At 46.7% G+C, this 22,646-nt stretch overlaps 1 protein-coding gene across 2 annotated transcripts in view; it reads right to left on the bottom strand.

Annotated features, from left to right (window-relative positions):
- Positions 1–22,646, bottom strand: part of LOC148091858 (PALM2-AKAP2 fusion protein-like) — a 79,856-nt gene that overhangs the window by 23,962 nt on the left and 33,248 nt on the right. Inside the window, exon 1 of one of the 2 annotated variants that reach the window (XM_016213696.2) lies at positions 1,685–1,738. The exons of the other annotated variant lie outside the window; for it this stretch is intronic. The gene's annotated coding sequence lies outside the window, so the exon portion shown is untranslated. Of the gene's footprint in view, positions 1–1,684; positions 1,739–22,646 lie in introns of those variants that run through there. 2 annotated transcript variants of the gene reach the window in all.

Genomic DNA, 22,646 nt, shown 5'->3' with positions numbered 1-22,646 from the left:
GAGACCCCAAGCACCCCTGAGTAGCCGCAGGCTAAACTTAGACCAGGCCGGCGCGAGTTAACACTGTGACCCCCCACTCCACCCCCCCAAGGGCACTAATACCAAGTAAGCCTCTGGGTTTCCCTCCCACCCACCTCCTGCCACGAAGCCATCGCAGCTAAAAGTGACCGAGACAGTTCCTGTTCCTACAGACCCAGCCTTTCTTATGGGTCAACACAGCAGAGGCCACCCTGCCATTGTCTCTGGCTTGTGCCTCAGGTACGGGCTCGAAGACGGGATGCAGCTACGTCTGAAAACCCCTTTCGCTGGAAACAAGGCTGGCCCGCGTCGCGGCCCACTCTCCTGGTGAAGGCGCATGGTCTCCTTGTATGGTCACCGTCTCCCCAACACCGCAGCCCGCCTGATGGATGGCAGCCCCTCAGCCCTGCTGAAAAGTCACCAGCTCAAATGGCAGGCTGCACATCTGGAAAACGTTAAGGTGCTGTTTGATTAGCACGTTTACAGCTCGGCTCCCTGTGAGAGAAACTGAAGATGGTGTTTGTGATGGGGGTGAAGGGCGGGGAGGGGAGGGGAGGAAGGAAGCTGCCGCCTTTTCCTGCAGCGACTGGTGAAAGGCCTGTTTCTTTTGGTTCCTAGGAGGTCGGCTCCCTGCAGCAGGGATTGAGAACAGTGGGGAGGTCTCAGGGTCTCCCCTGAATGAGGAGAGAGATGCTTCATTTCAGCTCCAAGGAAGTCAACTTTCAAGTCCTCCTCACTGGGATACACTCTGCTCTGTTGAGGGGTCATCAGACGCTCTTCTCACCCAAGGCCTTTCCACTGTGGGACTATTTGGCGGGCAGGCCCCGCCTCCAGCATAAACCAAGATCAAGGCCACAGGGGCAATGCTGGCTCCTGCAGCCTGAAATTTCTAGGGTAACTGATTCTGCCGAAAGCAAAAGCAGGGCCAGCTTCAGTTCTTTATAACTGAGCAGTGTTCCTCTTGGTTTTAAAATAGTTCAGGATCTTGGGTTCATGCCTGACCAACCAGTAATGGCAGAGAGCAAAAGCTAAAAAAGAAAGAAACAACTGTGGACCGGGCAAAAATTCACTATGTTGAGGCAGAGAGCCAGGAGAAAGGAGAAAACAGTGCCAGAAGCGTTTGAGATTAACCCTTTGTCAGCGACTCTGTACATCCAAACAGCGCTGAGGTTGTCCCAGGTCCTACAGTAGACAGGCACACACACTCCCTAAAAAGCCCTAAATCACTGGGAATGAGTAGAAAGGCTAGCGGTAGACTAAACAAATACGAGGCGATAACCAGAAAACCAGCTACCAGAATCGCTGGGTCAACTTGGTTACATTGGAAAAGGGGACACACGCGCACACACACCGTTTCACAGACACACTCACGCAACATCCTCAAAGCACTCTCTCTCACAGATGCCTTGTGTATCTGCACCCTCTGCGTGTGTGGTGTGGCGCTTTCCTCTTTGCCCTTCGGCATGAAAAGCTGGAGTTTTACAAGATTTGCTAAAAAAGATGCTAGTGGCCCGTGTGAGCTCGGCTGCCCACGGTTTTCCCAGCAGGAAAGGACTCCACAGCACAGCACTGCAGAGACTCCACAGAGACCCTGGCCTCTGGAGGAAACCCCCTCCTTCCAGATCAGAGAGAAAGGACAGCAAGAGAGGTCCGCGGCCTCGCTTACCCTGCCCGAGCGTGCGCCTCGACCGTCCCCAGTGAGAGCCGCCTCTTCCCAGGCAGATTCCTGCGCACTGGCTCGAGCGGGACAAATTCCTTCTGAGCCTCCTGACTGAAGGCTGTGATGTCACAGCTGGCCCTCCCTCTGCTCCCTAAAAGGCCATTCACACAAAGAAGGACTTTAACCCCCTTCCAAGAGGCCCGGCCCTCCCGCTGGCCGGAGCCCGGAGGGCAGCGGCAGTCCAGCGGGAGGCCCCGCAGAGCTCGGGGCTGAGCGGGAAGGCGGGTGCCAATATGAACGTCCGGCTGTCTTGAGTCAGAGATGGGCCTTGGATAAGCAGGGAATTAATGCCCCGGTGAGCCTGAGGTAGCAAAAAACCTCAAAGAGCCTGAAGATCCAGTTAAATGAACTTTTTAAGGACAACTTATATATGTGTACATGTATCTGTAAAATAGGAAATGCTCACTGTAGAAAACAAGTTATTCATCTTGGGGTGGCGAACACAGAATATAATACAATGTACAGAACAACACACAATACAATATTATGGAATTGTACACCTGAAACCTATGTAATTTTTTTAACCAATGTCATCCCAATAAATTCAATAAAAAATAAATAAATCAACAAGAGACAGATTTTTAAAATGTTACTCATCTTCTCTCCACTCAGAGAAAAAGTTAATATTTTATTACATTCCATGTAGTCTCTTTTCTAAAATGTGTATTTAATATTGTTGAGACCAGACAGTATATGCAATTTTGTTGCCAACTTTTTTTTTGTTTTACTCCATATTATCTCACAAGCACTTTTCATGTCCTGTAATGTTCTTTGCAAGACATATTTGAAATGGTTACGCGATGTCCCAGGCTGAAGCGGGACAGAAGAATTTGAAGTCAGGGATGAGTGCTCTAATTTCAAGGAATGTCTGGGGGAAGTGGCTCCACATTTCCACAGCCGACCAGTATCTCCCGCCGCAAAGAAAACATATCTGCGTTTGCCCTGGGTAGACGTGAGTGCGGCAAAGCTCTCTCCTCCTTTCACCACAGTCACACCCCAGCACCACTCACAAGGGCTAATGTTGATGCATCCCCGGGCCTGGGAATTCCAACGGGCTCCCAACACTGCCCCAGGCTCCACCCACCTTGTCCCCAAACTTTGGGTTGACCTAGAAAATTTAGGGCACAACTTGGGGTCTGCCTAACTAGAAAGTCAATCAGAATTCTAGGTCCAAGCAGGACCACAAAAAAGTCATTTTCCTCACTGAGATTTTGGAGAAGACGAAGAGAATTGAGATGAATAGTAGTGACTAGGAAGAGGAGAGCAAATGTCAAATATGGGGCTGCGGGGCCAGCTCCTTGGGGTCCGTTTGGGAGCAGTCTGTCTTGGTCGAGCAGGTGAGCGGCCCAACGATGGCGGCAGGGCTCCCGGTGGCAGACCTCCTGGGAAGTCCTCGAAAACACAATTCAAGGAAGGAATAATCGGAGTGGATGGAGCCTAGGGAGGCTCTTTTGACTAGGAAGCTAAAGGTATGCTGTGCTTTACAACTATGTACCATGTCCAAACAGCGTTTTTAACAGGCTGGAATTTATGAAGAACCACCCGGGAGTTTTTCGGTGACCGACTTGGTGACACCAAATCACCAGGGAGTGTGTGGAAGCAGAATTTATGCGTCCTTTGGAATAATTGGAATGTTTGGTTGTCCAACCAAAGGCATTTCAAGATTCTACTTAACAGTCTAAAGGAAAATGAGGTGAGGGGGAAATCGAACACCAAGTGTGGCAAGACTCTGCTCGAGAAAGACGGACCAGGCCAGGGTCTTCCATGAAGAGGTGCCTCTGAGCCAAGAGGCAAGAGCGATCCGCAGGACCTGCTAGTTTACTTCAAGGGTGCTGCAACACGATCTTCTGTTTAGTTTCGGGGGGGGTGCCTTGCACTGGAGGACATGAGGCCGCTTTGAAGCATGTCCTGGTTGACTGGGAAGCAGCGTGCAATTTGTGAGGCTCAGCAGCTGGGGTTTGGAGGCCATCAGTGTTTTGTGACCATCAGCGAACATCTACGGCACACCTGCTGGGTGCAGATCAGTATTACACAGCCTTGCTTACCTTCTCTATTTACCTCTCCTACGAACAGCAAGGTGGAGGGTCTCACCCGTTCCACAGAGGGGCAGGTCCCAGTCTATGGAGCCAAGCCCTGCCCAGGTCGGGAACAGAGCTCTGAATCCACGAATCCCACCCACAGGCAGGGCTCGGCCCCTGGGAGCCACACTGGGCAGTTCAGGAGGGAGCAGACCCAGGAAGGGTTCTGTGCTCATCCAAAGGATCAAAAAGGAAAACTTAAGAAGCAAATGCAAGGCAGCCACAGACTGGCTTTGAAACCACATGCCTGCTGCTTGGTGACTTTGGGAAGGCCGTGTTTCTTTTCTGGGCCTCAGTTTTCTAGTCTGTGAAATGGAGAACTAGACTAGGTGAACCTCCCCAGGTTCACTTCCTTTCTGCTCCTAACTTGCAATTCCGTGATGTTAGCACGAACCTCGTGCACAGGTGAGGCACTGGGTAGTTCCGAGCCTGGCGATGGTGAATGCAGAGCCGAGGGCAAGCCAGAAAGCGAGCCAAGGCGGCAGCCCCGGGGCCCGCTGGGCAGTCTCGCTAGGAGAGTTCAAGGGTTCCGGGAGGGAGCTCGTTCCTCCTTACAGAACTTTCTCTCCTCAATGGAAGGAGTTTATTCTGCTAAATGGAGCCATCCTGTGCCTGTGCCTTAGTGTGATGGAATGTTCCCAGGTGGATTTGTTGAGATCAGGAAGATTGAGATGGAAGCAGGCAATGTGAAGAGGTGACCTCCAAAAATGGTAAGAAAACGGTAAGGCAGGGATCGCATAGTGGGAAGGGAGGGGAGGGAGGGGGCCACGGGGAAGGCTCCCTCGCGTGCTCCCCGGGGCCTAGTGAAGCTGGAGATTCGCAGCTTTTCAACCTGCTCCAAGGCCCAGTTCAAGGCCCATGGGCCAGGACACCTCCAGATGCCCTTTCTAAAGGGCCAGGGCAGTGGTGTCCTCCCCAGGCTGCCCTCGTCCTGTTACCTTTCAGTTAAGTCCCTCCTTCAAGTCCCTTCTCTAAAAGACTCCACATCCCAGCATGGAGCCAGGCCTTTCAAGCAATTTGCACTTGGTTGTGAATCTGATGGGAATATTTACGAGTTAAAGTATTTAAAGTAGGAGCTTATTTACCCAGAGGAATTCCTAATAAGGTAAAGAGTGAAGGCACACCCAGCCCTAAATTATTGAGGGAAGACTGGTGAGAAGGGAACAGAACAGCGACTTTCCTTAGAAAGGCTTTTAGGAAATCCAGGCTCAGCACCTCTAGGACCCTCACACTCGCAGAGCAGGGAGCTGGGAAGAAATACACGGATATACAGACCCCCTCTACCCCCCGCAACTGTGTCCATGCCATGATCTCATTTATTCTTGTAAGAAACATTATCCTATAGAAAAAATAGTTCACCGACTGCCAAGCTCTCGCTTCCCACTGCACCCTGCTATCTCCCAGGGTACCCTCGGACCGCCTCCGATACTGCCCCCAAAGTAGGCTTTGGGAGGGAGAATCTGATACGTTCATGCCAGAACCAGATGAAGCTAGTGGTGGCCCAGGAAAGGGGCCAAATAGTCTAGCAGGCCCCAGTGCAGTGCCTGGCATGCACCCCGCTTCGGCCTTGAGTGTGTGAGTCCCCTCATCAAAGATTGTAGACTCAAAATACAATACCAATGATGGGAAATTAAATACCTTGAGGAGAGTGAATCTTCATCTCCAAGTTGAGGATGTCATTTGCATACATATTGTTTGGAAAACTCACATCCACATATTGGTGTGCTTAGCCCTGGACAGAGGGGAAACTTAATGGTGTAGGGTGGTGAAAATCTAAGTGAAACATGTAAATTTTATTTTATAAAGGTTTGCATTACTGAGCTTGTATTACTTTTGTAATTAGAGAAGTAATTGGAAGTAACAATTCATTAATAAATAAGTTACAAATTTGAGCTTTAAATACATGTAGACTTACAAAGGCCAAGGCTTGTCTACTTGTCAGGCAACACCTCAGTCTCCGTTTTCTTTTCTTTTTTCTTTTTTTAAATATATCTTTATTAATTTCAGAGAGAGGAAAGGAGAGGGAGAGAGAGATAGAAACATCAATGATGACAGAGTCATTGATTGAGCCCACAACCCGGGCATGTGCCCTGACCGGGAATCGAACCTCGATAGCCTGGATCCTAGGTCAACGCTCAACTGCTGAGCCACGCCCGGCTGGGCTCAGTCTCCGTTTTCGATCAGCATAGTGAGCAGGAAGCCTTGGCTCAGCTGCAATGAACTCAAGTGCATCAAAGTGTGGCCTTCTCTTGAGGGGGGTTGTGCTTTCCTGTCACATATCCCACTTTTAGGAGCAGACTATCGCTCTACACAATTGATAATAAAATCTTCCTTGTTCAAAAAAGATATGTAATTGACTCATTGTCACATATAGACATTTTCCTTCCATGAGCTGTCAATTCCCAGAAAAGTTGGGAAATACTTTGTGAGTAACCAATTTCCTCTTTGGGAGTCAAATGCCATAGAACTTCATGGACTGTGTCACAGACAGGATTTGTCATAGGAAACCCCCAATGAAAAGTTTCCCGAGGTCTGAGCAGCCAAGTAGAGCACAAAAATTGGAGCTGACTTCATCTGCTATTCTAAACAAGAGTCATTTTTTGCTCCATTCAACTTAAATGTGCAGATGCATTAATCTCGTAACCCCCCCATCCACCTATAAGACAGACAGACAGACAGATACACACACACAAACAGATACTCCACTCAGTCCATTTGAATCAATGTTTTGTTCTAGCAAAGTATTTCAGAGTTTGGAGTAAAGTTTTAAAAATATTATTTGGGGCTGCTAAATCTAGTCTTCTGTAAGCAAAACCATGTGTTTTATTAAAATTTAAAGCAAATGCTGGGAGAGCTGAGGGATTGCCAATAAGTCTGCAACTGAGGCAACCCCAGACTCTGGACCCGATGCCAAGTCAGCCTGGGGATCCCTGCCCTTCTGTCAGCCAGTTCCCAGCCCTCTGCTAGACCTCAGCGTGTGAGCTCAGCCTGTTATAGGAACCACCAAGCTCTTCCCTGCTCCAAGACAGGAGTGCTAAACAACAAGCCCTCCCATCCCCAAGGCAGCAATCACAATCTTAGAGAAGAAAAGAAAACCCAGCAATCAAGAGATGCTCTTGAAATGAAATTCCAGGTGAGCCCTAAGCAAACTCAACCAAAGTTGGTACCTACCACTTACCAACAGGAAGAGGGTTTGACTCTATTGAATTAACTACTGAGGGATCACAAGGGAACTGCCAGAAGGCTCTAGAAGGTTTAGATGGTCATCCACAGAACAGGTCTCATCATCATGGCTATTAGTGTCACCATGAACTGAAACTTACTCTCAAAACCCATGAATGGCCTTTTCTTAGGTTTCTTAAAAAGCACAATGCCATATGTGAAGCCAGCTGGGCACAAACAGACCTCTGATACCATTCACCCTGACACGCTCTGGCAGAAGGAGAGATCTCCAGGAAAGTCCAGATGGTCACTCTGAGAAGCTGCTCTGCCAGGACAAAGTGGCAGTTCTGGACCAGGCCGGGCACTGGGGCCACCGCCTGACGACAAGCTGGGCCTGGAGGGCAGCACGCGCAGTGACGGCTCGAGCCCGGCCCCTGCCAGTTTTCTGACTCCCACCTCATGCAGCAAACTAATGCCACTGACCACACGAGATTCTGAGCCTGGTGGCAGAGGTGCATTTGTGGTTTAAACTGAGAGAAACTTGCCCTTAACTCTGAGGACCTGACTCTGGCCCTGGGTCCGCTGCTCTCCTGTGCTGCGGCCAGAACCAGGGGACCACGTGGCATCACCTCTCTCCTGCCACTGCTCTGTGCCCTCTCAGTCCTGCCCTGGGCCAGCTCTGCTGGACCACATTCTGGGAACAGTGTGGGCAGCCCAGCTCTGGGGGCAGCTGAGGGCCAGTCACCTGCTTCCGTCTACTGCTTCTGTGGATCTGAATGCCAGGAAGGAACCTCTGCAGGAGGAGGAAAGCATGGAATGTCTCCATCCACCAAGGGGATGGGGTGCAGGGAAAGTGGTGGGAGGGTAGTTGGCTTCATGCAAAGAAATGTGCTCCCTCCCTTTGCTTAAAGCCAACAGAACGGACCACTACACCTCATGTCTCATTTATGAGCAATCTCTCTGCTGAGCCACGGATCCCAGGAGCAGAGCACTGTGGTTGAGCCACAAGTTGTACCGGTTATGCCAACAGGAAAGCAAGCAACAAGAAAGAAGGTTTTCACTGGTTTCAACAGCCTCTGCTTCGTTCTGTTCACCCCCTTGAGGCCCCCTTTGCTCTAGTGGCCAACTGCTGCCACGGTTTTCAGACCCTTGTTTTATTGCCCATTTCTTTGTGTGTGAGAAGGAGATCGAGAGGGAAAAACAAGAGTCTAGAGGAAAGAAGGTCAGGGTTTGAATCTACTGGTGTCATAAACTGACTGTGTGATGCTTACACAAGGGGTTTTCTCCTCTCTGAAACTCAGGTTCGTCATCTGTCAATGGGTATAATTACTGTAGTATGTGGAACAGCGTCTCCTCCAAAATTCATGTCCACTTGGAACCTCAGAATGTGACCATTTGGGGAAATAGGGTCTTTGCAAATGTAATTAGTTAAGATGAGGTCATACTGGGTTAGAGTGGGCCTTAAGTCCTTATAAGAGGGAAGGACACATAGAGAGCTCCGCATGAAGGCAGAGACAGAAATTGGAGTGATTCATCTGCAAGTCAAGGAGCCAAGGACTGTTGGCAGCCACCAGAAGCTAGGAGAGGCCTGAACAGATGCTCCCTCTGAGGCTCCAGAAGGAACCAACAACCCTGCCATCCCTGACTTCAGACTTCTCATTTTAAGCCACTGAGTTTGTGTTCATTTGGTACAGCAGCAATAAGAACACACCTGCCTTCCAACTGCTGTGCAGATTACCTAAGAGGCAGCCTGTGAAAGCAGCTGGCCCATGACTGAGACAGGACAGGCCCTCACACAGGACAGGTCACCCTTGCTTTCTCCTCCGGCAATAGGCCAATAATGGGGTTTTTCAAGACTTGTCAGAGGCGGTGGCCCAAAGGTATTTGCATGTTTGAAACTTGTGGACAGAACAGGGAGAGTAAAGAAATACTTGTGGAATAAGGGCTGCAGGCACGGATACTGCTGTCCACGGAAGCCAGTTTGGAAAGACCGAAGCTGCAAAGCCCTAGGAGCTGGCAATGAGCAAGCACCTTGTCAAACCGGAGAAGGGACACAGGGGTCCAAGGCCTTGAAGGTTTTGCTGAGGTCGATGAGCATTTGTGATCTGACAGTTATTGCACTAAGTGATTTTAATGCACAATCACATTTATTTCTCAGAATCAGCCTGTGCAGCCAGTGTTCTTGATGGTAAAGCTCAGGAAACTGAGATTCGCAGTGTTGCGTGACTTGCCTCAAGGCATCCAGCAGTAAGTGGTGAAGCTGGGGTTAAACAGAGGCCGCCTGTCTCAGGGTCCTTAACCACATCTTGCCTCTTGTAAATGCAGACCTAGAAGTTGAAACAATCTGGACTAGAGGCTTATCCAACAGGGAAGATCAGCTCCAAGGTTCTTTGTCTACTTTACCGCAGACTCTGAATGGACCCTAGAACTCTTCCCAGGTGCTCCCTGGCTTAGTGAGGTGCCGGTTTTCTTTACAGGAAATAGAAATGATATGGCTGACATATGAATAATGTTCATTATTCATTGAACATTGCGATGTGTAGGCATCTCTATGCCCATCACATACATTATCTCAGTAAATCCACACAGCCACACCCTGAAGTAGGATATAACCTCTATTTTGCAGATGAAGACACTGAAGATCAGAGCTTAAGTAATCTGCCCAAGGGCACAAAGACAGTAAGTGACAGAGTTGAGCTCTAAGCCCTGGCTTCTCCAGCTCTCCAAAGTCCGCCCTAAATAAGCAAACCGTGGTATCCTCTTTGCTTTCCCAAGACACGTGGTGTGCCATGGCTCACTGAGTCTAAGAATTCACTTAGAGCTCTTAGCTATACCTTAAAAAGCTGTGTCTGCCATCTGCCCCTACTTCAGATGCTTGGAGTTCTCTAAATGCCCCAGGTGAGTGACTTTCTCTTCAACTGAGTGGTTGGAATTCTCTAGATAATGTCTGGTCACTCCCAAGAATGTTTGTTTGTCCTGTACACAGTTTCAACCACAATAGCAGGGATAGTCAGTCCGTCCATTCCAGACAGGGACCCCTCCCCAAACAAGCAGGGCAGAAGGTGGGGATCCAAGAACAGGAAATAACAGAGACTGGGTGTGGGGAAGGGAGGCTTCCATGCGGCAGGAACACAATCAACAAACATTTCAAGCTGTGAGATGTTAGAAGGCCAGCTAGTTCAAAGGTTGACAACAGCCAAGATGCTGCATTGTTGTATTCTAAAACGCTCAATCTCCCACCCCACCCCCCATGTTTTTTTGAGCACATCTTATGCAAAATGAAAATATGTAACACCAAGGAGCCATGCTCCTTGCATTGGTGACATCCTGCTGAACCTCAGAATTGGTTGCAGGTGGTTTAAACTTCTGTATCTCATCTTATCAAGGTATTTGGCCTTTGGGGGATGGAGAAGTGAAAGAAGGCTGAGGCTTTACCTGCAAAGACTGGGTGTAACAAGGGATTTCTCACAGCCCCTACAAGTCAACCTCCCTCAATGTCACGGTGCAGTGCTGAAGTTCATAAGTTGGCATGTTTCCCTTTCAGTAAAGTGGTTGAACCTCTCATAAAAAGCATTCTTTAAAATCACTTCTTGATTTCACCCTCTAATTCATGTTTAACAAACAATAGATTAGGCCAGTGCTTTTCAACTGGTGTGCCACAGTAACTTTTAAAACATGCAATACCTGACACTTTAGTCAGGGTACTGTCCTCTTTTCCCTTAGACTGTCAAATAAAAATTTAAAAAGAGACAACAGCCAACACAATTATAGCCATCCAGAGTAAATGAATCAAAATTATACCTTTTTTTTTTTTTGGTCAGACTGGCAAAAAATAGAATATATTTTTTTGGTGTACCACAGAATTTTAGTAACTACTTTATGTGTGACATGAGATGAAAATGTTGAAAATCACTGAATTAGGCCAATTCATTCCAGAGTTGAGATATGAGCAAAAAACAATAGCCCAAAAGAATGTGGGATGTTTAAAACCTGGAGCCCAATTAGATTCCAAAACCCAGTTTGCCTTGGCCTGGATCACAACATCTGCAATATTTAAGCATTCAGTAATATAAATGTGCACCACAACCACTTCTGGATCAGAGGTCTCAGGGGTACATGAAGTCAGATGTGTGGTCCAGGAAGATGCCCCAGTCTGTGATCTGAACCCTGGCCACCCCAAAGGGTGCTCTAGATCAGGGGTGCCACTGTGGCTTGCTCTGGGTCTTCCCCTCCCCCTAAAGCTTGGCACAGACATTTCATGCCCTTCCCTCTTTCACTGGGCTTCCCTGCAAGGCCAGGGTCAAACCTGCCCCCCTCCATCCCAAATCTCCTTGTATGAGTCAAGGGAATGAGAGGATTTGCCCGGTTATGGCTTGGGGAGTCCCTGGGGCCAGGGATTGCATTCACACTTTTGTAAACTGGAAAGCTACTTACTACTGGGGAAGCTCCTCACCTGTCATCGTCACCTTCCCAGGGCCTGAGGACATCACCAGGAGGCCCCCGTGTTCTCCACAGGGCTCTAAGGACCTCAGACTGAAATCTGGCCTCTCAATCCCCAGGTTTTTGAAGTTTTAACAACAGGACACCCCATTGCTGAAATTTTCCCTCTGAATTACCCACTTTATCCAAAAGCTGACTAGTATTGAAGAGTTTCATTTTCTGAATCCCATGAAAAATGAACTCCACCCTAAAATCTTCCCCTGGCATTACAAACTCTGAAATCTGTCAGTGTTATATTTCTCAAAAAAGAAAAAAAATCAGGGGCATAGTTTTCATATACTTTTTAAAAAATTGAGGTAAAAGAGATATAACATAAAAGTTGCTGTTTTTACCATTTTAAGTGCATAATGCAGTGGCCATTAGTTACACTCAAAATGTTGCACAACCATCACCACTATCTATTTCTAAAGTTTTTCATCACTCCAAACGGAAACTCTATGCCCATTAAGCAATATGGGGCAAATTTTTTGAAACATCTGTGAGGCTAATGAAATATGAAATAGAATCTAGACAGAGATTACCTCTTTGCAGCAAACATAGGGGGAAAGCAGACTAGAAGAATATAAAATAATTATTGATTGTATTAGGGTAGTGGAATAACTACCCTAATTTACTTTCTAAGTTTTTGGCAATTAATTTTTTATATCCTCTTTTGGTCTTATAAGCATCCTAGAAAACTAAAGGTACACTGAAAAGCAATATGAAATAGCTTGATTTATAAAATGAATGTTTTCGTAAATTGTATGTAAATTAACACTAGCATTTGTCAGTATTTGAAAGTATCTGAAAGTAAAAAACAAAACAATCTTATTTTCACTTGCAAATCTCAAGCACACAATTACTAATTTACCACATCTGCAGTGCACTTAAATTCACAATTTTGCTAATATTATTATAAAATAAATGGTTTGGCTTCTTTTTTTTTTTTTAATATATCTTTATTGATTTCTGAGAGAGGGAGAGAGAGAGAGACATCAATGATGAGAGAGTCATTGACTGGTTGCCTCCTGCACGCCCCCCGCTGGGGATGGAGCCCAAAACCTGGGCATGTGCCCTGACCGGGAATCGAACCCCAATCTCCTGGATCCTAGGTCAATGCTTAACCACTAAGCCACACCAGCAGGGCCTGCTTACTTTTGTAAAAACAACAACAACAAAAATACCACACACACAAAAACCTGGGAATTTAATAGTATTAGGACCAATTCTTGAAGGAATTTAAATGATAACTAGTTTGAGAAAGAAACCACAGTCGTTTCTACTTCAAAAAGCGACCAAATAACTGGAATACTTCTGCGCTTTAGCCTGCCTCAGCCTACTTGGAGATTAATCCTTTGCATAAGAATATACCCCAGATGAAGTCAGTCAGTCAGTGGTTAACAATCAGAGGTAATCCCGTCCTTAACGTTGGGTTAACAGATGCCTTATCTTCCATTGAGAGCGCCTTGCACATCAAAGCATTATTTGGCAACAGGGCAAAGCAGACTGGAGGGAGGGGGGCTCTTTACCCCTCAGGGCTAATTGCTGGAATTGAATGTTTCCTAATGGAGATAGCAGCTTTCAGTTTAATAAACAAGCCATTTGTTTGAAAACCGAATGGCAGCCCAGTTCCTGGGCTGTTGATGGATGATGTCTTTGTGCATACACACAAAGCAATCCAAGCTTCAGGCCCCCAGGCCTCTCAAAGCCACTCTCAGCTGGTGTGCGCCCCCGCCCCAGCCCCCCATCCAGCTGCGCTGGGAGCAGCACAGGGGTCCCCGGCACACCTGACGCACTGAGCGCCCACCGTGCACCTCTCTTCGCAGCGACTCTCCCCTTCAGTGCACACCAGCAAGGGGGCCCTCTCTCCTCCCACCCAAACGAGACTGCTGCAGCCTTTCCTGTGCCCCAGCAATAAAGCCCAGAGGAGCCTTGAGGTGCTTGGAAGTATGATCTTTCCCCATTAGCCCAGGCCTCGCTTCACACCCCAGAGCTGCTCTTTTCCTGCCGCCACCTCTGGACCCAGCTCTCAGGACTTCGGGCCTCCTTTGTGGTCAACCCTCTCAGACTTTAGTTATAAATGCTCATCGTCTGTGGTGGGAGCTGTGGCCCTGCTGAGACCTGTGTAGTTCCATCTGGGTCTCCACCTTGCAAAAAATTAACCCAATGGACCCAAGGTTTTACTCTTTAAAAAAAAGAAACGCAACCGTGTTTGCCAAAGAAGTTCTCCTATCGATGCAAAAAATATGCAGATGTGGCCTCTGGATAATTTCTAAAATAGTTAAGGCTGTCGTCAATCTGGACCGCTTTGCTTTGTCAACCAGAGGTTCTCACAGCTTTACACAAAAAGGTTTGGAATGAAACCCGCCTAGACTATTGTGCAAAATTAACTAACCAGCTGAGGGCACTTGCAAGTCTAAAAGGATACTTGTAATAAACTTGGTTCCCCTTGGATTTGCCTGCTGATAAATGTTTTGTCCAGCCACGTGTAATAAAGGAAAAGCGAGACCAACTGCCCCGCGGTAATGAGCGTGAAACACAGCAGTACTTAGGCGGCTCGTTAACTGCGCCAGGTCAGCGCCAATGGCCAACAGGATCCGGTGAGTAGGTCAAAGAGCAGGGGTTTGGAACATGTTCATGTGTAGCCGCCAGTTGGACATTATCAAAAACTCTTAATTATTTCTTTAATGACGTGCACTATGTGTGCACATGCGGATAAGTAACCAGTCCTTTAAAACAACCACTGCCTAATGTCAATGACAAAATCTCCCCCAAACTGTAGAAATACAAGGCGCTTCCATCAAGTGGATTGAAGTTAATTTAGTTTCTTCAATTCAATTCCCAAGTAGGATATACAAAGCAACCAAATTTCAAGCAGCGATAATAGAAACACTTAGCTGCTATAATGGAACCACTAGCACAGACTGTTGCTTTAGCATAGGAGCTAACGAGCAAGCACTTTCATCTCAAATTCATTCTGTGTGCCCTTTTCTGGTATAATTAACCCAAGGGCTTTACTGTAAGTCAGAGGAAGGCACAGGGTCTGTACCTATTTAAGCTTCTGATTTATTAACCTTGGTAAAACTCTTCATTAAAGTAACCATTTAAAAAAGGTATACAGGGTCCTGCTCAATGTGGCTCAATTGTTTGAGCGTCATCCCAAAAGGTCGCAGGTTTGATTCCTGGTCAGGGCACATGCCTGGGTTTCGGGCTTGATCCCCAGTAGGGGGCGTGCAGGAGGCAGCTGATCCGTGTTTCACTCTCACATTGACCTTTCTTTTTTTTCTCCCTCTCCCTCTCTAAAATCAATTAAAACAAACAAACAAAAACTTTTTTTTTTAAAGGTATACACAGCCCTGGCTGAATTTACTTCACTCCTCCTATAAAATGGGGATGTGATGTCAGGATGACACAGAATAGAATCTAAGAAATAATATCACTAACCCGAGCAAGTTTATCAATCTGTCAACTAATATCTCAATTTGGGGGGCCAAGTTCCAGAGAGAAAGAGCTGAGGCAGTCTCAGGACACATATAAAACGCCTTTTGACATTTTGGAAGCACTAGAAAGATAGAATCAATACTTCTATGATTTCAACAGCAGCCTTACTAGAGAGCTTGGATCTATCATCATTATGTTTCAGAGATAAATACACAAAAGAAGCATAATTCCAAGTCCAAAACATTCTGGCCAGGTGCAAACATCTCAAGTGAGTCCAGGTTCTAAGCACATTACTGAGCAGAGGAATCGGGCTTAGAAATGGGTTTCATTCCACATCTGTGAGCTTTGGCAGCTCTCTATCTTGATTCTGCCTTCTTGGAATTCCTAAGCTCAGTCCACTCTGCTCATCCCAAATATTCAGGTCTGAGGCGTTTCCAGGCTATTGGAGCTGATAAACCAAGGCTTTGCACCAGCTATAAAAGCCACCCTTCAGAGCTTGATAAGATGAGGCCTCAGAGGTGTGGATGCTTATTTTACAAGTCACTGAAACACAAGCAGATTAATCGTTAACTGTTTTCTACCATGAGTGTTTACTAGGAACTCAGAGATTCAAGGCTGAAGGATGGCACTTAGGGGTAGCTTGAAGGTAAGGGTTGATTTGTGCTCTGGGAGGAATCTTAAACATTACCAACTCTGGACCTGTTTCAATTTAAATCTCAATTTGTTTGGGGCTAAACATCTGAAACCCAAACAAAAATCTGGGCAGAATTCAGTTCGACACTGAACTCAACTCAAGATAATATCACAACTTGCCCCACCCCACCCTCCGAAAAACAGAACTCCTAAAAGTTTCCTAGCCTGGATTTATATTTAGATTACAGACAAGGAGGGAAGAGTAGAACTGTGTGTCCAAGTGACAACAGTAATAGGAGGGCTGCTTTGCGGAAATTCAATAGGATTCACTGTCCCTGGGTGGAGACCCTTGAGTAGTCCTACAAGATGATATGACTGGCACACCTTTAGATGTTCCAGGGACCATGACATAGGCCAGAAAGTAGCAGGTGGAGAGGAGATGGATCCAAGTTCATGTGGCCAAAAGAGAAATCTGAGCAAAAAAGTAAGTAATGAAAATTTAATGTGGATCTTTTGCCAATAAGGCAAATAATTTCTCTCTATGCAAAGGGGCTTTGGGAGCAAGAGCCCAGCTCTCTCTAACCCCAAAAGTCTTGGTTTCAGTGCCTCTACTGATAGCAGATCAAATCTCACATAGAAATATACCTGTTAGGGCAATTTAGGTATGCCCCGTGGATTCATATGGGGACATTTTCCCTCACAATAAAAATGCAAGAAGTAAAAAAATCAGCCAGAGCAAACACTGCAAAGAAGATTTTCAGCCAAGATCATGGTCCAGGTTCTAATCCCTAAGCAGAATTTGCATAAGATGAAGATGAAGGCTTTCTCAAAAGCTGATTTTTTTTATAATTCCCTCTCAGTCCCCAAAAGTAACTCTCCATAGGCTATTTACACTAAGAATGGCCAAAAAGTATGGAAACTTGAAGTGAGAGGAGACAAGCTCTCCTTTTCAATTTAACACCTCTGCTAAGAAATGTGAGCTGTTCACCGTAGTGTCTCCCCTTGTTGCAACCTGAGCACAGACTGTGCAGTCGCTATGAGCAGGAGACCTGAATTCTGTCCTGGGCTTTACTTCATTCATTCATCCATTTGCCCTTGCAAATGAGTGCCTATTGTGTTTCAGGCACTGTGCTGGGCACGGTGGGGAGAACCGTGGAGCTGCCCTCTGGAAACTTATTGCAAAAGGGAAACAAGACCTTTTCAATCACAAACAAATGTGAAGTTGTGTCTATGGTAAGTACTTTGAATGAAAGGAACCTAGTGCTTTGACATTCTCTAATAGGGGAATGTGAGCTAGTCAGGGAGGTCAGAGGAGGCTTCCCTGAGGAGGTGACAACTGAACAGCTGTCTGAAAGATGAGGCGTTAACGAAGCCATGAAGGGGTCAGAAGCTTGTTCCAGGCTGGTGTGAAAGGCCCTGAGTTGGGAGCAAGAGAAGCTTACATGAAATGTACTTAAAAGAAATGGCAATAGTTTTGGTGGCTGGTAAAGGGTAGCAGAAAATGCTACCCTGAAATATGCCACTTTGACATAAGGATTATTTTGAGCTGAAGACAACTGAGAAGAAGCAGATACAAGAAACGCTCTCCATCCTACCCGTCTGCCTGAAAGCAGGACATACATGTGTAAAGGTGCCTCCTCTCTTCTCTACCAGGAAGGACAGAAGTTAATCACTGGAGACAACTCTAGATCCTCATCAGCCTAGAGATGGCATTGGAGGCATCCATGGAACAAACTTGCCCAAACTAGCCCTTTTCTACTGTTACTTTCCCACAATATGCTGCTCCTAGAAACTCAAAGTCCTTTTTCCCTTTGTCATGTTACTTCTCTACAAAATTATCATTCTTTGCTAAGCTGCTGTAGAAGCTAGAGTTCTAACCACCCCTTTGAGTTACCCACCACTATGTGTTCCTGAATACCCACACGATGCACACATTAATAAACTTGTTTATTTTTCTCTCATTAATCTGTCTTTTGTCAGTCTAGTTTTCAAGGTCCCAACCCATGAACCTGTGATGGGCAGAGAAAAATGATTTTTTTTCCCTCCCCTACATGGTGGAAGATGCCTGGAGAGGTGGCCAGATCATGTAGGATTTGGGACTTAATTTTAAGTGCCATTGAAAGAAAGTATGAGGTGGGGAATAACATACCATTTGCTTAGCCTGCATTCTCTGTCCTCATAGTGATCTGCTAGTCTGGCTAAACCCCAGCAAGGCCAGGAGCCTGTTCAGGGAATGGAATCTGGGCAGTGTCCAGGCTTCCCTGGGCCTCCTAGAGGCAGTGGTCCAAGAACTTTGGGATTATAATTCTGTGGCTCCATAAAAACAGTGAATTTGAAGCCAGGCCTAAAATAATTTATTTACTTTGAGTGTCTGATCTTTTTTTCTTACCTTAATCTTTCTAAGTCTAGCCCTGGAGATAACACAAACAAAAAATATATGATGCCATGAACACTGGGCAGCAAATTTTAATCTCCACTTGATAAAGTTTATACTCTACTACTTAATACATAATAATAAGTTCCGGTATTATTTGCAAACACTGCATCTTTCTAACAGTCAGGAAATATGGTCTGGGATATAAAAAGGAGCCTGATTCCTTTCAGCACTCTTCTACTAATAAGGACAGTCCTGCTTTCAGGTGGCATTAGATTAGCATGTGAGGCTCAGTGCTGACAGGAATCGAACTGCCTGCAGAAGTAGATAGCATGGGATTCAGCATCAAACGACACTGGTTTGGGATCCGGGTTCTGCCATCTGCTCATAGGACAAGCTGCCAGATCTCTCTGAGCCTCAGTTTCTTTATCTGAAAATGAGATGAGTACAGTCCTTGAAGTGTCGCTGTGTCAAAGGAGATCATGTATGTAATGTGCACAGAGTGTGCCCGCATGCAGGGACTGTCATGGTAGCAGGAGGGGTCATCTGGAAAGGACACCGTCAGCTCCCTGTGGGCCAGTGATTCAAATGTAAAGGGAACCAGAAAAGGGAAAATATTTCATACAGAGAATTTCCCAGATTAAGCTCTGCCCGAAACCCCTTTATGCTCATTTTAAAAGCATGTGAGCAGCTGCGATGACCTCAGGAAGGCCACAGATGTCAGCTGTGTTGTCTCTCTCTGGGGAGGCCAGTGGGATCGGTAGCAACAGCTGCCCCACGAACTCAAGTGGATCCATGTCCGAAAGCGCCCTCATGAGAGTGTGCAGCTGGGTCTGTCCACCTTGTTTTGGCCCCTGAGAGGAACTGACATAGTTTTCTCCCCTCTGTATGTCTTTCAGGCATATCCGAAAAGTGACAATGAAAGAGGATCAGCTCCTAGTGAATGTTCTGGATACAGTGGACTCAATTTGTGGATATACAGGCTTGGTGCTGGGCCACTTAGTGCCTTGTTTTTTGTTTTTGCTTTTTGTTTTTTAAACATGGTTTGATCCTTAATTTTGATAGAAAAGCTCTCGAGGGGACAACATCCACTAGAAGCCAGATATTCCCATTATGCGTGATGGAGACTAGTTAGCTCTCAGGCACGTCAACTTCTGTGGAATGGTCTCCATCATCTCTATTCACATTTCTTCGAGTCTAGGTTTCCAGGAAAGGTCTGATGGAACATCAAGTTGACGTCAGGAGGCATATCTCAGCCTCTGGGAATGTCCTCCAGGCCCTCAGCTCCCCAGTAGCTGCCCTTGGCTCACTCAGCAGCGACCTTCAGCCTCATGAATGTCAATCCTCAGACCAGAGCCCTGAAGTTTGCTGCGAGAATCCATTTCTTTCTTAGGCTGAGGGCGCTTGGGCCAGCCTCACACATTCTCGTCATGTGTTCAGTGTAAACCCATCGCAAGGTTTCTTTCATTATTCAGAAAGGGTGCTCGCCCAAATCCTAACAACCACCCCTCTTTTGCAAGGGCACCCTTGTGGGCCTCCTAAAGGCCAGAGAGCAATTTTTTTTTTTTTTTTGTTAACCCGAGGATATTTTTTCCATTGCTTTTTAGAGAGTGGAAGGGAAGAGGGGAAGGAGGGAGGGGGAGAGAGAGAGAGAGAGAGAGAGAAATATCAATGTGAGAGAGACACATCAATTGGTTGCCTCCAGCATACACCCCGACCAGGGCCAGGGATTGAACCTGCAACCCAGGTACATGCCCTTGACTAGGAATCAAACCCACAACCCCTTGGTTCACGGGCTGATGCTCTTAACCATTGAGCCACACAGGCCAGGGCCAGAGAGCAGTTTTGATTATTTGATTATCTGCGTATCAGCGGCCACTCATGATTCCCTGCTTTCCTTTGGTACAAAGGGCTCCATATCTGGGACACAGATATGAAGTAAGGGAGTGAAATTTAAGTCATCCATTTCCAACGCCCATTCTCAGCCCCCTTTCCCCAGCCCAAAACAGAGGGCTTTGGGGGAAAATCACCCCATCACATGAACCCAAACCAGAGCCCATTATATTAAACAGTTCTGCAGAGTCTCAGGGTTAGCTGCGTCAGTTTCCTCTGCGCGACTGACAGAAGACTCGTCTTTGGAAAAACACTGAAATAAGTAGACAACTACCAGGTCCCGTCGGTGGGCAGGGGCTGCGCAGCCTTCTTCCGCTGGCTGGTCCTGCCTGGTCTTTCCAGAACAGCAGCGATGCAACCTCCACCTTGTCTGGCCCAGCGCTACCCCTTTCAAACCCCGGCTCCGGCTGTTAAGGTCAAAAGTCTAGCCCTTGGTAAGCCAGAGTTACAAAAGGCCTGAGGATGTTTGATGAAAGGAATCTGTTACCCAGTTCTCAGTACCTTTCTTGATAAAGTGCTTAAGGCAAAACAATAAACACATGCGCCGTGTGCGGGAACTGCGGGAGCCTCTCCTGACACCCCCTCTCCTCCACTCTGCCCCTCGGGCTCTTAGCTGTCAGAGCTAAATTATATGCCCCAGATGCTACCCTCCTAGAAAACAGAAGGGCAGGCAGGCAAAGGTGTTTACAGCCGGTTTTATTCCTACTCACAAGAAATGGAATTCAGTTAAAAACCCTCTCCATCACCAAAGTGCAAAATTACTGTGATTCCGACCTGCCAAGCCAGGGCAGTTTCAGGGCAAACCTGATTTTGCCGGGTAGCTGAACCTTCCTGCTCTATTTCATCATTTTTCATTGTCCACATTTTGTTTCCTCGGGACTCCTGAACTGATTCATGCAAAGTAAATGAGATTTCATAATAGACTTCGCTACCCTTCCACCCCCGGGGGCTCCAACCTATTCAGGAACCGCCGGGTGAGGCAACGCTGCCATCTGCCAGGAACAGCTCCGCTGGCTGGGCCCGAAGGGAGAGGCGCTTCAGGTTCAGCTCGGGGAAGTGTATGGGCCGAGAGCTCGTACCTTCTTAGGTTTCCTTCCTAAAGACAGTTGCTCCGGACCCCCAGGAAAACATCTCATTCAGAGCTGCTGGAAACTTGAGCCCCGTTTTCCTGATAGTAATTTCATTAGTTCAGGGGAAGCCGTTTTCCCTTGTCCTCAAAACCAGATGTCAGGAGAAGGGAGGGATCCCAGAACAGGGCAGATGGAGAGAAAGCAGGAGGCCGATGGGAGCCGAAGGATCTGACCTGAAACGGTTTCCATTACGATACAAATGCACTCGGCAGGGAAAACACCACCATTTGATTTCTAAAGCACCCCTCTCTTCTGTGGTCTTGATCTTTAGACTTAGAAAACCTGAAGAGTAAGATTTTCTTCACTATGGGAACCAAATTTATTAGTTTTGGTAGTGGTGGTGTTGGGGGCAATTTTTAAATACTGTCCCTGACTTGCAATAGGAAGCTATCATTCTTTTTTTCCTTCCTTAAAAACTATATTTCTTTTTTCCCTTGACAGCTAATTCTTTTTTTTAAATAATTAATTTTAGAGAGAGAGGAAGGGAGAGGGAGAGAGAAGCATCGATGTGAGAGAGAAACATCAATCGGTTGCCTCCTTGACTGGGGCATGAATGCAAAACCTGGGCATGTGCCTGACCGGGAATGGAACCAGCGACCTTTCGGTGCACAGGTCCATGCTCAGCCAACTGAGCCACACTAGCCAGGGCAATAGCTAATTCTTAACGGTTAGAAATTGGGGAATTGAAAGCAATAGGTCAACCCAAAAAACCTAACTGAAAAATATCCATTCTATATCCAGAGCTGGAGAGAAGGTTACCATATTTTCCCTAGTATATTTACACAGGCATTTATAATATATTTGTCATCTTAGAAAACATGGAGGTGCGTGGCAGGTGAGGACTACTGGAGAGAGCTGGGGAAGGTAAAATGCTGAGGTATTAGGTCATAGCATTACTTTTTATTAAGGTCTGGCTCTACACCAGGACAGAAAGTGACCTCAGCTTCCAATCTGAATTACGATCTTCATTATATCCCTGACTTTGCAAACAGCCCGGCTTGTGTGCCCAGGGACTTGAGCTCTAGGTGCATCTCGGCTACTCACTCACCTTGAGCAAGTCACTTAACCTGCTCAGTTGAAAAAGGCAGTGCGGGTTACATAATAGGCACTCAATTAATTTTCCTGTTATAACAGCTTCGTTGAGATGCAATTCACATACCATCAAAGTCACTCCTATAAAGTATACAGTCCAGTGGTTTTTAGTACATTCACAGAGTTGTGCAAGAATCACCACTGCTCCGCTTTTGATGAACGAGTGAATCGGAAGTTTAAAAGTAACACAAAGCTTTCAGTGCCAGGCCAAGTCAACTGAGATGCGGGCTCCGGTCATGCAGCAACAGAACCAGGATTCTTAACCAGCTTGAAAATTCTGTGATTCTACTCAGAGTCCCTAATAAATAAGTTCCTTATTTATTACATCACTCATGCTATGCATGAAAAGATCAACAGCCTTCTTTTTCATGTTTGTGCCAAATTTGCTGTCCTGGACCCCAAAATGTCTCTTCTCCAGGAAGTAGTGGGAAGATCACTAGACTGAATGCCCCTTCACGGGGGGCTGCGTCTGACTCATTTTTGGGTCCCTAGCACCTGGCACTTAGCAGAATCCCAATACATGACTGATGAGTAGGAACTGAACACTGCCTGCCATGCATGGTACATGGACCACCTAGACATCCCCATTGAGGTTAGCCAGAATTAAGAGCCAGGTGCCTGTGGTG

Source organism: Miniopterus natalensis, chromosome 12 (genome assembly GCF_054644295.1).
Source record: "Miniopterus natalensis isolate mMinNat1 chromosome 12, mMinNat1.hap1, whole genome shotgun sequence".
In the NCBI taxonomy this organism is placed as follows: Eukaryota; Metazoa; Chordata; class Mammalia; order Chiroptera; family Miniopteridae; genus Miniopterus; species Miniopterus natalensis.
The sequence above is the reverse complement of the archived record's forward strand: the minus strand, read 5'-3'. Positions and strand labels throughout refer to the sequence as shown.